Source organism: Ambystoma mexicanum, chromosome 2q (genome assembly GCF_040938575.1).
Source record: "Ambystoma mexicanum isolate Mex_15411 chromosome 2q, UKY_AmexF1_1, whole genome shotgun sequence".
NCBI classification, from domain to species: domain Eukaryota; kingdom Metazoa; phylum Chordata; class Amphibia; order Caudata; family Ambystomatidae; genus Ambystoma; species Ambystoma mexicanum.
In genome coordinates, this window is record NC_090924.1 from 487,537,211 (window position 1) to 487,550,674 (window position 13,464).

Consider the following 13,464-nt stretch of genomic DNA (forward strand, 5'->3'; position numbering starts at 1 on the left):
TAAGAATTCTCGTGATTCTTGTAATCTTTTGGAATGGTTGGCGCGCTCGCTCTACCTGGTGCAGCAAAGCCGCAGCCTCTACCCAAAGTGGGTGTGCTCTTGATGTCCAAAACTGCCACCTGAGCCTGAAGTTGTTATACATCTTCGACCTGCCTCTTGTTCTCTACAGGCGGTTCAGTGGCTAGCTTTCTTCCTTGATCAAGGTGGTTTACCAAATGGACTGCTTCCATCTTGCCACCCAACGCGCAGATCGCCAATGAGCTCCTCATAAGTAGATGTCTGTAGAGCTGCTCTTGCAGGGCCAGTTAGAGCTGAATTGCTCAGCCTATAAGAAGAAGAGCTTAGCTGAGAGTAGAGGAATACGGCTGGTCTCAGGATGCAAGGCCGGACACTCTCAGGCTCCACAGTGACTCAAGTTGGCGAGAACACCCGAAGGAACTGTGGGTCCAGAGAAAAAAAACAGAATTTGGGGAAAAGCTTTAATAGCAGCAAAAACCCCACATAGAAGGACCCCAGGTAGTAGCCGTAGTGAAGGTCAGGAGGATGATGTTTGAATGCAGTAGCAAGATCCAGGAAGCTAACAGCAGCCACAATGGAGGCAGGATGAAAAGGAGAGAGTCGAACAAGAATTTTTTAGGTAAGCAGCAAAGGAAAATAGAATGGGCTGCCTCGTCATCAGGGGAGTAACGCAGCATTGAGACACAAAGTCTGTCTCCACACGGAATGCTTTATTTCCTGGAAAGACCCTGATTGGCTTTCAACTGATGTCCCATGTTGTCTTGCCATACGGAAGGCACCATCTTGCGATTAGCTTTACGTTGGCCCTGGGGGCAGCCAATTTCAGGTTGCCAAAGAAGATGGTATAGGTGCTATAGAGCCACAGAACTCTATGAGCACCCTAACACAGCCTTGAAGAATGGAGGATCGCTTTCAAATGACTTTGATTTAGTTTGTTGGTTTAGGCTGTTTCGGCACACAATCTTTTCAATGCGGAACGTCCATTTGGGTAACTTCTCCCGAGCTCCCTTAAGGGAATCCATGACTTGTTTCAGTGACATTTCTGGACATCTGGTACGCAGTGACTGGATGGTTTGCAGGGCTGGCCACCTTAGTTCCTCAATGATATGTCCACTCTTCTGTTTGGGCATCTTACAGTCTTTTAGCATCTGTTCTGCAAGATCTGCCCATAACTGGTAACCGTCTTCATCCTTTGGGATGGGCAGCTCCACCAAACAGGGTCTTAGGTGTATTAGTGCTCAGGTTCTGGCTGTAGTGGAGTGCAGTCCTTCTTGGTGGTCTTTACGGCTTCCAGTGAAGCAGCTGGGATGTTCTGCACATCCATATCAGATGTTGATGGGACAGGGTTTGGTAGAAGTGATGGCAATCCTGACCTGTCGAGTAGACAGGCAGGGCAGGTGATGGTCAGATAACCCTCAATGGATCTCCTTGGGCATGTATTTCCCTTCGCAGGCTGCAGGAGCAAAACAGATACCATAGCACTGTTAACTCTGACCTAGGATGAGTCCTATGTTCTTGACCACGGCTATTGTAGATTGTAGGGGTCCAGTTAATGTCATTGGTGTTGCCTCATGTGCGTCCTCTCTCCCCAACAAGCCTACCTTGGGGTTCAGGCCCTCAGCTTCTGCTCACGGAAAGGTACAGTCTTGCCACCCTGTGAAAACGTGAAACATACCACCGCAAAAGTGAAAAAATGAAGATGAGTGAATGGTGTGCTTCCCCCTGCATGGAAACATCCCAAGTTGAAGCCCAGAACCTCTCAGTGCAGCTCTTTAGGGGGGTGGCTAGTGGGTCAGGTGTGGCAGTGAACCTGTGAAAGGATGGAGACAGTTCTGGCCCACCTGCACGTGTGGAAAAGAAGCAATCCAACAACAAGTATGAACAAAAGGGAGGGTCAGGAAACGGGCCATACCACTCAAAGGTGTAACATGGCTCCTTGGGAAAAATAGGCTTCTCTGTGGGTGATGTACCAGAATGGCAGGAACCTGTCATGTGCGTCACATGCCTGTACAGTGATGGTGCCTCCACCTGGAGTGAAGACAATATTCCCAAAATATCCAAAGAGGAGAAATCATTCATATAAAAGCAATTCCAATGTGAAAAAATACATAACAGGAAAGTAATTTAAAACCCATGTTGAGGGCATTAAAAAAATATCTGTATTATGTTCCCCCAACGTTTGTGTGACACAAAAGGTGCAAATCTTAGGTTTTGGATTAGAGCAAAACACAACCAACTGAATGATACACAATGTAAGATCACTGTAACTTCAGATGCAAGCTAAAAGCACACTTATTTAGTTTCGTTTTTCCTAGTGTCAGGTCTGGAAAATCTTCCTTCTCTGTATGAGCTGTGGATTCTTGCAGCAAACAAAGGGCGACTTTATCTATGACCGCGTGACAAGCAGAGGCCGAGAGGCTGGAGACGCTTCTTTCTGGTGACGTCTTTCTTCTGCAAATCTTCATGCATCGAAGACATGCAGCGCTTGCGATTGGGCCGGCTCTCGCCGGATCTGAGATCTGGCACCAGATGTGTAGCCAGAACTCGGGATCTGGCCAGAGTCAGCCGCCCCAAACCCATGCTCTGCCTTGGGGGGGGAAAAAAAAGCACCTGCGACGGCATTGAGTTGGGGGGCGGAGCAGCACATTGCTGCCATGACCAGCCCCTCCAATCAGAATGTAGCGCACAAAACTGTTAATGGTGGGCCATTCCTCACTGAATGGTTTTGTGCCTGCATTCTGATGGGAGAGGAGGTGCAGTGGGGTGTGAGTAGTTGGCGTGCATTGTAGGCAGCTTTGCCTCTCTGCAGGTGTGCGTGTGTTGATTTTGACATAACACTTAACACTCTCTGACTCATTTTAATACAGGTCACAGCTGCAGGAAAAGCAGACTTTAACTTCCTGTGTTGACCCCGTGCAATGGGTCTCCAGAGGAAGTTACAGCCCTCGGCCATGAACCTGTTTATTTATTTATTTATTTATTTATTTATTTATTTATTTATTTATTTATATATGCAATGCAGGACTATGTTTCCTTTATAAATGCGCACAGCATTCTTGCAGATGAGGACCTGAGGCATCACCGGTTCACACCACTTCTTTTTCCTCCTGTCCTGTGGGAGGCAATAGCACTCCACTTCCTCACAGGGGAGGCCCCAGAAAACGTCAGCGACTTTTTGGTCTTGTTTGCCGTTTTCCTCCTACGTTCGCGCTCTGCAGGTAGAGTGCTGTGCAGATGGAGGTTCCTTTTTGGTGAAGTCTCACAGCTGGCACTAATATTACCTAGGATAGGGCTAACCAGGGGCTCAGAGAATTACTAAAGAGTGACACGGGTCCACCCATTTAGATGGGTCCTTCTGCATGCTCCAGAAATGTGCATGCTTTGGTATGGATATGCAGCCGTGGCGCTTCACCATGTCAGGTGTCACCCGGGGGTCTCACCAGGGGAGTATCCAGCATTGCAAGAGTCGGCCGGGGGTGGGCGTCGGCGGGCGAGCCACAAAAAAAGACCTGCTACTTCCCCCCAAATGAGCGCCCAGATGCCTCAGGGTTAGGCGTGCTTTACAAATGTGTAAATAAATAAATGTAGTGTGCGCAATTCCATATGGTCTCAGTCGTGCCCACAAACCGCCCATCCCAGCCCCAATCGACTTTTTTGGTAACATTAGTGGCAGATGGCATTTTAACACATTAAAAAGAAATGCAAATCATTACAGATGCAGGAAACTCGTCTATTATAACTCTGTTCAGGAGCTCTGGGGCAAAATACATACAAACCTCCTAACTTGCATATGGATTGCACCAAAACAAATGACTTCACAGAAAAGTGTATTGCAAGGAGCATCATCAGTCTTTGATACTTGGATGGACCATGGAAGTGACTTTAGAATAAGGTGTCATAAGTAAACCAAGTGGCAAATAACATTGCGGTGCAAAATACCTAAATTGCACTATTGTTATATATGGAGCAACTCTATAGTCAGGATTTTTTTGTTTTGTTAAATAACAGCATGGTATATTAACATAAGCTATGAAGTGAATCACAGAGCTGCATATAAGACACAGTGTGATTAAATGATTTGCCCAGGACGACACATTTTGGTTAAATGGTGAAACCGGGATGTGGACAATTTTCACAGGTTTAGTTGATATAGATATGTATTAAGGTTTCCCTTTGCATTTCATGTGCTTAAATAATACTTTATTTATAGCAATGCCTCAGAAGCAAAGAACATTACATAGGAAACTACCCTTTCATAATTAACTTTACACTATATTCATCATCATAGAACAATGGTGAGCAATACGAGTGTGGCTTTAGTTTTATTCTCCCCATGCTGCATGCAAAGTGACAATACCATCATGCAGGTTAATGTGAGCCTAACAAATCCCCCTTGGGTAAAGCCATAGTAATTATTTCATAAAGCCGGCAGCATCATGCACCCTTCTCACTGCTGATTACTCCCTCCCATGCACATATATAAAGGGACAAAAGTCCCTGCTAATAGTCCCCCCTCCCTCCCATCAGTGCCTAATGACTCGCATTGAAATGGTGTGTTGACACAGAGCAACCTAACAGCCCCTTTGCTGCTGCCCAGAGCTCCTTGGGACATTGTCCTGGCAGCAGGACACCTTATCCGTTCAGGAAAAGGTGTCCTTCTGTCAGAACAATGACCGTGCTGAGCAGGAATTGCTCAGCACACATTGTCCTCCCAGTGGGATACCTTTCCCGTTGGGCACCCTCATTGAGGTACCAGTCGGGAGAGGTGTCCCTCTGTCAAAGGTCCCGGCCAGGCTCGCAAAAGAGCCTCTGGTGGGGGTTAGCTTGCCTCCCCTGTCTCCCTGCTTGGTACGCCACTGGGTGTCACCAAAGGGTGACATAGCAGGCCCATCCCCTACTTTAGCCCCCAAACCGAGACCCAGAGGCAATATGTAATTACAAAATATGAGACCACACAGACAATAAACGTTTTGGAACAAGCAGATCACATTTTATTGGAGTCAGCAAACAAAATCGGGGGGCGGTACCAGCCTCCTTTAACTTAATGGCCTATAGCACCAATTCCTGGGCTTCCACCAGTATTTTATTGTCCTCGGGTGACCCATGTTACTTCCGGTTTTTAAATAGCGGGTGTTCGCCTCTGGTTGCCAGCTGCCAGGCAGTAGCTCACATGCCCTGGCTTGGAGCAAATAAACCTTGGACCGCTGCATTCAGTTGACATGGAGTCTCAACTGTCCATAAGGAGGTCAGTACCCATCGAACCCTGAACCTGGCTCGTGCGTGATCATTGGGTACCACTCACAGCCGAAACCACAGCAAAAACTCCCCTGCTAGGACGGCCCCATATTTCCGCCCCCTGCTGTCACCAATGCCTCCAACACAAGACCTTCATACTCACCATGGGACCTTACTTGCAGCCAATCTTCCTCAATGCCCCCATATGGCCATTAGGAAATTGTCACACCCAAAATGGGTCTGATGCACCCTATTTATTTATTCATTTATTTTATTATTTATATAGAGAGCCTAGCCCAGAGGCATGTGGGCGCTTTTTTACATAGAAAGTTACAGCAGCTACAGTGTTACATGAGTACAGGAAATCGTTTGTATTTACATTGATTTTACACTTTACATTTTTTCATTTTTTGCATTGTCATGTGCATTATTTATATATTTGTTTCCTCCTGGCACTTTTGACAGTGCAATATAGACAGAGTCGGAGTGCATAGTTTAGTTGTTCAGAGAATGGGTGAAAAGGTGTGTTTTAAGTTGTTTCTGGAACGTCCAGAAGGAGTCTTGGGCCCTAGATTTTGCTGGTAGAGTATTCCATTGATTACTGGCAATGGTAGGAAAGCTGCTGCTGCCTGCTTTCTGGCGGTTAAATCTTGGAGTGGCGAGAAGGTGCAAGTAGGCTGTTCTAGTGGGTCTGTCTCGTTGTGGTTTGGAGATTTTATCGGCCAGGTATAGTGGGGCCAATTGGTGGAGACATTTATGAGTTAATGTGAGGGTTTTGAACGTGATTTGTCGTTCTTGTACCAGTATCCAGTGGGCATTCTGTCTAATTGAGGAGATGTGTGTCGTTTTTGGGATATTGAATGCAGCTCTGAGGGCATTGTTTTTCAATACGTGAAGTTTTTTGATATTCTGACTCTTGGTGCTGGCGTAAAGAACGTTACAGTAGTCCAGAAGAGCCAGAATGAGGGCTCTAACCAGGGTGGTGCAGCTGACAGGAGACAGAAATTGTCTGCAGGCATTAATCAGCTTACATGTATAAGCTGTTGCTGATGAGGTTACATTTACTTGTTTAGTTCGTGTAAGCAAGGAGTCCAGATAGAAGCCCAGAGTTTTTACCTCGTTGGATACTTTAATGATGTTATCATCGAAAGTTAAAAGATTTGTAAGTGTTGTTAAGTTTGGATAGCCGATGTTGTGAGCCCATAAGGAGCAACTCGGTCTTATCGTCATTCAAGCAAAGTCCATGGTGGGCCATCCAAGCTTGTATCGTTAGGTAGATGGCGTTGAGTGTGGCAGTGTCAGTGGCATAGTCTCCTGTGATATGGATTAGGATTTGGGTGTCATCTGCATAATTCATGTAGGTGACACCCAAATCATCCAGGAGGTCGAATAGTGGTTTGGTGAAAATATTGTATAGAGTTGGGGATACGCATGAACCTTGGGGAACTCCACAAGTTGGCTTCAGCTTTGGGGGAGAAGACTCTAGTTGTTCTGCCAGTTAAGAAGGATTTTATCCATTGTGTGGCGTTTGGAGAGAAGTGTGCTGCTGAAGTCAGGTGTTGGCACAGGATGTTGTGATCCATAAGGTCGAATGCTGCTGAGACGTCCAGGAGTAGAAGCAGAGCTAGTTTTCCTCTATCTCTTAGGTCGTCCATCTGGATTTTTAGGTCCAAAAGGGCTGTTTCTGTCCCATGTTTTGGGCAGAATCCAGACTGGCGTAATCCCAAAAGTTTATTTGTTTCCAAATACTTTTCAATTTGGAGATATGTTACCCTATCTAGTGTTTTTAGTAGGAAGGGCACCATTGTTATTGGGCGGTAGTTGGTTGGTACGTTTGAGTCAAGTATAGGCTTCTTTAGTAGGGGTAGTACCCAAGCGTTTCTGAGGTCCGTCGGGATGCAGTTATTTCTGAATGAGGCATTGATAAGACTCTTTATTAACAAAGTCAATTGTAGGGCACAGTCTTTGATAACTGTGGCCGGGCATGGATCACATTCTCACCTGGTAGGTTTAAGACTTGAGATAATATTCAGGACTTCTTGATTGGTGAGCTCGGTAAATTCAAATTGAGGCAGTTCCTGGTTGACTGGGACGTTAGGGGGCTTGATAGTTGGTTCAGTTGAGCAGACGTGTTTTTCTGGCAGTAATTTTTTATTGCAGTAGGGTAATTATATCAAGGAGAGCATTCTGGATGTTGGAACACCAGTTTGCATCTTTGTTGCAGATTTCTGCTTGAGGGACAGGAGATTCCAATTGTCTAAGGATTGAGAAGAGTTCCTTGGTTTTGGACTTGTCTGAAGCGATTCTGCCATTGTATACTCTTGCTCAAAATGCTCAGGGTACTGACCCAGCAACCAGGGCCTGATAAATCCAATGCCCTTGCATTTGGCAAATTTCTCCATGCTTTTATCTAACCTCTCCTCGATTTTTTCATTGTAGCTTTGGAATTGGCACCACACCATTGCTGCCGGGGCACGATCTCTGATCAAAACATGTCTGTGACCGGCAGCTCTTTGCCCAAAATCCTCAGTGCCACCTGCATTTGGGCTAGTAGGCGTCCCCTACCCAAAGTGGCTAGATCATTCCCTCAAAAGGGCATACCAAAATTGGGAGGGCTGACCTCACGAACCAATGCCTGTGGACCGCAGGCAAGAATGAATGCCATCTCATGCCCGGTGCGCCCAGACAGACCACTTCTGTGCTTTTCAGCCCCATGTTGTCAGTTTTCTTTCACTGCTGCACTCTCTTCTCTGCTTGTGGCACAAATTAGCGTCCGATGAACAACACAGCGTCACAAGCTGACACAATGAAATGTGTCAAAATCCCCCCAAAATCACTAAAAGATCACAAACAACACCCTAAATTACTCCTGTGATGAAGTGCAGGTCATCAGCGCACCTCCACCTTAATAACATGGCCTGCTGGACCCTCTGTTAGGACTATTTCATAAAGCGTGTGGGGTGGCCACACCCAGCCATACATATAGTCGATAGCGATCAAAATCCCATCCCCCTATCTTTTTTATTGCACGTGCCGGCTTCCCTTATAGTAAGGCCATGGTGGCGTCCCCTATCCTGAAGCTGTGGGAGGACCAGCCCTTTCCCTGAAGTTCTACCTCCCCCAGGGTGGCTGATAAAACCCTGACAAATTTGAAAATAGTCAGAGGGGATCAACTGTGAGGTGCTAATAAGTGTGCACCTCTCCCCGGTGGCCTGCTGGCCATATAAAACTTCAGCAACCAGACAGGGAAGCTGTCCCTGCTGGAGGAACCAAATAAGGAGACCCACATTTCGTTGCCCTCTTCACTGACCCGGAAAGCCCCAAAAATGCCAAGGAAAAGCTGTCCTGAATAATAAAACCTCATACGCATTAAAGCAGACTGCAGGCAAGCCCTTGGGTAGTTTCTTTAATATCTGAAAATCAATTGGCCTGCACGCATCATTCCTGGGCCCTTCCATCCAGCCCCAAACCTTCAGTGCAGGTTTCACCTCAAATACTTTTGTAGGATCCCCTATACCCAACTGCTTGCTCTAAAAAGGTATTGCCGCAAGCTGGCCTTCTGCCCAACTCCTAGTCTTCCCATAGCTGTGTGTTCACACTAAAATGCGTGCACCTGTTCCTCCAGTGTCCCATCTGATCAATCCAGCAAGCATGACACTCCCAGAAACGTACTGTAGCCCTGCTGTTACCTGGACCTAACTCCTGATGTGAGTAATTGCTCAGCGAGATTCCAGAGCATCCGGTCCATGACACCAGCTACCACCATTCACTCCTGAACTGCACCCCCTTCTCGCGGGCCGCCAGCTGGGACTTCAGAAAACGTGTCCATAAGAAAACAAGAAAGAGCGGCAGCTGTGATGTTAACAACACCCTGTACATGGCGTGCCCTGAACTCGATATTCAGGTGTAGGCAAACCTCTACTAACCTCCTCAAGAGGCTCAGTACTGCCGGAAAGGACGTTGACTGTTGGTTGATGGCTTGCACAACCGCCTTATTTTTGGACCACAACGTCACCCTTCTGTTGCACCACAATTCATTTGGCATGGGACCTAGCTCTGCTCTCAGCACTCAGTGTACCTTCTCAGGGTGATGGGAAAGACTATGTGTCCCCATTGGTGCCATAACATGAGGGCCACACCATTCAGAAACAACTCTAGAGCAATGACATTCTTGGTCCTCCCTTTCTTGCGCCATTGTCTCGGCCACCTCTGTGCACACCATTCCTGCCCCGGGACAACACCGAAACCTTTGTTTCCTGATGCATCAGAGAACATTTGGAGATCCCACTTGTTTGCCACTGGGTCCTCCACAACTGCACCCCGTTAAATCCTAGCAGGAATGACTGCCACATGCACAGGTATTCCTTCAAGGATGCACTCAACTGGACGTGGTGTTTCTGTGTGACCCCTGCTGTTGCCCTTGCCAACCTTCATGCAAACACCCTCTGGGCCGGGATAACCCTGGATGCAAAAAGTAATTTACCAAGCAACTGCTGAACCTTCTCCAAGGTGGTCCTGTTTTTAGATAGGTTGTTCTTAATCTCGATAATCAATCCCTGCACCTTGTCGGTGGTTAACCTACAGGTGCCCTTGACGGAGTCTATTTCGATTCCTAGAAATGGCATTACCTCCGTGGGGCCATGAGTTTTGTCAGGTGCCAATGGAATGCCCATCCTAACTATTAGGTTCTGGAAGGAGGCCAATGCACAGGTGCAGTCACTGGAGCCCTTCTTCCCCACGAAAAGGAAATCCTTGAGGTAGTGGATGATGCACCCTTTCTGCTCCTCCCTGCATGCAGCGCACTCCAAAAAAGTACTGAACGCCTCAAAGAATGGGCAAGACATTGAGTAGCCCATGGGCATGCACTTGTCAATGTAGAACATACCCTCCCACTGAAAGTCCCATAGGTGAAAACTGTATAGGTATACCAGAGGTTTGTGCTACACCATCACCGTTCAGCAGAGTACCCAGGGACCAACAAACCCTCCTCCGGTAAAAGAAGGAGGACTCATCCAAGGGCAAGTGAATGCTGTTCTTTATTTTCCATAACAGACATGGATCATACATGAAACAATTATCCAGCAATCACAGCTCCTGAGCCCATGTCAGGCTTTTTTGTTGGTGTGTACCATCACAAGTTGGGGCTCTTCCCCAAACACCTAAGAGCTTACACTATTGGGTGGCTGGGGTGGTAGTGCCTATAAATGGCACCTATACAGGTTAGCCGACTGACCCTTGCATGTCAGGTGGCTTTGCATGAGCCTTCCCCAAAAACTATAAGTTACATTGTTGCAGGGTCACAGGATTACTATCGGCCCTTAACCTTTGCCATGCACCCCAGAATTTGTGTTCCCTGATTGGCTGGAGCGGGTCTCACCAGGCCTGGGACCCAGCTCTGATCTCATCTCTCTGTGTACCTTCTCAAGGTGATGAGAAAGACTATGTGCCCCAATTGTTGCCACTGGTATACCCACCTTGCCTAAGAGAGTGCCTGCAGGTTGCAATGTTGTAAAACAACACATGTGTCAGTTCTTGTCCGCTTCGCTAGGAACTGCTCCTCATCCCACCATGGGTAAATGGCTGTTGTTCGGCTCAGCCGGATTACATGGGAGAAGACCACAAAACTGACCTTTCTTGTCTGCAATTAGTGAGGATTTATCCTGTTTTTTTTCAGGTGGATCCTTTTCTTTGGGGCCAGGAATTTTCTGCTCATCTCTGACTTTGGCTGTGAGCACCAGCCCTGACCAGTGTGTATCAAAATCTGTTTTCCTTCATCCCTTAGTATGAGGCCGGTGGCTTCAAGTAATTCTACTATAGTTATGCTATGATTTCTATACGTCTATTATGTATTATTTTCCTTATGGGTTAGTGGTACTTGGTTCTTCCAGGTTCCTTATACGACCCTGTAGTTCCATATGGTTAGTTGCAATAGGCGGCTGAAAGCTTGCTCGGCATCTCTTGCTTTCTTGCGTTTTTGAATTTTGCTAATGAAAAGGAAAGGCTTCTGACAGACAGTATTTATATTTAACTGCCATCTATCTACCAAACTGTTTAAGCATGTTCTTCTTGTGTGCACGTGTGTCCATCTAACTTTAGACAGGGATGCGAGTTTGCTTCGTGACTAGCGTTACTATGTCGTGGTGTCTCTAATGACATCAGCACAGCTGGATGTTTGTCATTAGTCAGCCAGTTAGTGTTGAGGCACCTGTATGCATGAAGCTGTCCGCTGCATACAGTTTGAATGGTTGTCTGAGAGAATATCTGTCCACATATGTAGGAGTCACTGGCCCTCCTGGGGCTGGCCAAACAGTGACTGGCATCTTGCATTTGCTATGCTGGCTGTCCCTCTAACGCCAGTTCTGGGGGCTAGCCACCCACTGCGTCTTTTTCTGCACTCTCTTCAAGACACTCCACCCGTCCTGTGCCCCTACATAGGCCCTCGCAAATGGGCCCAGACATGGAGGCTGCTATCTGCCTTGTAAGTCCTCCATTTGCGAAGGTGATCACAGGATTCAGAATGTCCTTTGACAGAGTTCCAGTGACGTGTGTTTCAGGAATGTCTGCTCGGGTGGGATGCTGAGCAGAGAGGTTTTACTGTTGTTGGAATCAGGGGGGGCCGGAGAGAAGAGACGCAGTATGGATGGCCCTTTGTTCCATCCATATTGTGTCTTTCTTTGGCGGCTCGGGGAAAAACGATGTTTAGAAATTGTGGGACAGATGCAAAGCAAGAGGCTCTTGCTTTGCATCTGTCCCTCAATTTTTAAAAATTGTTTTGGGTTGGGTGTACCTCTACATCTGTGCACCGCGGGGCACAGATGTAGAAGTACACCCAACCCAAAACGATTTTTTAGAAATGGAGGCACAGATGCAAAACAAGTCTGTCCCTCAATTTCTAAAAATCGTTTTGGGTTTGATGCATTTGTAGATCTGTGCACCCCTGTTGGCAAGAGGGGTGCACAGATGTAGAGGTACACCCAACACAACACTTTAGAAATGGAGGCACAGATGCAAAACAAGTCTGTCTCTCAATTTCTAAAAATCGTTTTGGGTTGGGTGTATTTGTACATCTGTGCACACCTGTTGGCAAGAGGGGTGCACAGATGTAGAGGTACACCCAACTCAAAACGATTTTTAGAAATGGAGGCACTGATGCAAAACAAGTCTGTGCCTCAATTTCTAAAAATCGTTTTGGGTTTGGTGTGTTTGTACATCTGTGCACCCCTCTTGGCAAGAGGGGTGAACAGATGTAGAGGTACACCCAACCCAGAAGGATTTTTAGAAATGGAGGTTCAGATGCAAAGCGAGGGATGGGGGGCAGGGTGCAGGGGCAGAGAGAGGGCAAATTAGACTGCATGTCTCTGAGTGTGCATGTGGTGAGGGTGAATGCTATGGGCGGGGAGCGGAGGTATACGAGACAGCACTTTCTAGTAGAGCTGCCATATTTGAAATGGGCAATGCTGGTACTCCTCAGTTAGCTCGCTATACTCTTGATGGGATAGTACTGCTGTAACAGGGCTTCCATAATTGTTGAATCTTCTCAGCGATAATACTATGTTTTTGTTGAGGCAATGCTAGTTCATCTTAGTGGGGCTGCTATACTTTTGATGGGACAACATCAACACTTCTCAGTTGATCTGCTACACTCTTATTGACAAGGCCCCAGCACTTCTCAACAGATGTATTTCTTTTTATTTTAATTGGTTATTTATAATGCGTGTACTACCCAGAGGTTTCTAAGCGCGGACTGAGCGAGCAAACCTGTGTTGCGCGGACCGAGGGAGCGAACCTGTGTTGCTCTGTGTCGTCTTGCTTCCAAGGTGAGCACGTTGCTCCTGAGCTATCCTTCCGATATTCTAAAGATCTGAAGTACTTTTAATGATACAGAACCAGAACTATTGAGCAAGTCTGTCATCATCAGAATAACTCAACACTGTCGTGGTTATACAAGGCAAGAGCTCATATATTTAAAGGGATGGAATTACTCAGAATGTAGCAGCACTATTCAATAACCCAAAGTTCTTAAGCATACTTAATGTGAAAATACTACACTTCTCACCATTAGGACAGTACTGCCACTTCTCACAGAGGCTTCTACACCTTTTATGGGGCTGCACTGATCCAGCCTACTGATCAGATGCTCAGAATTGTCATTTCTCAGCAGGACTGCAACACTATACCATTGTGGTCTGTATGTTGAGTGCTTCTTCACGA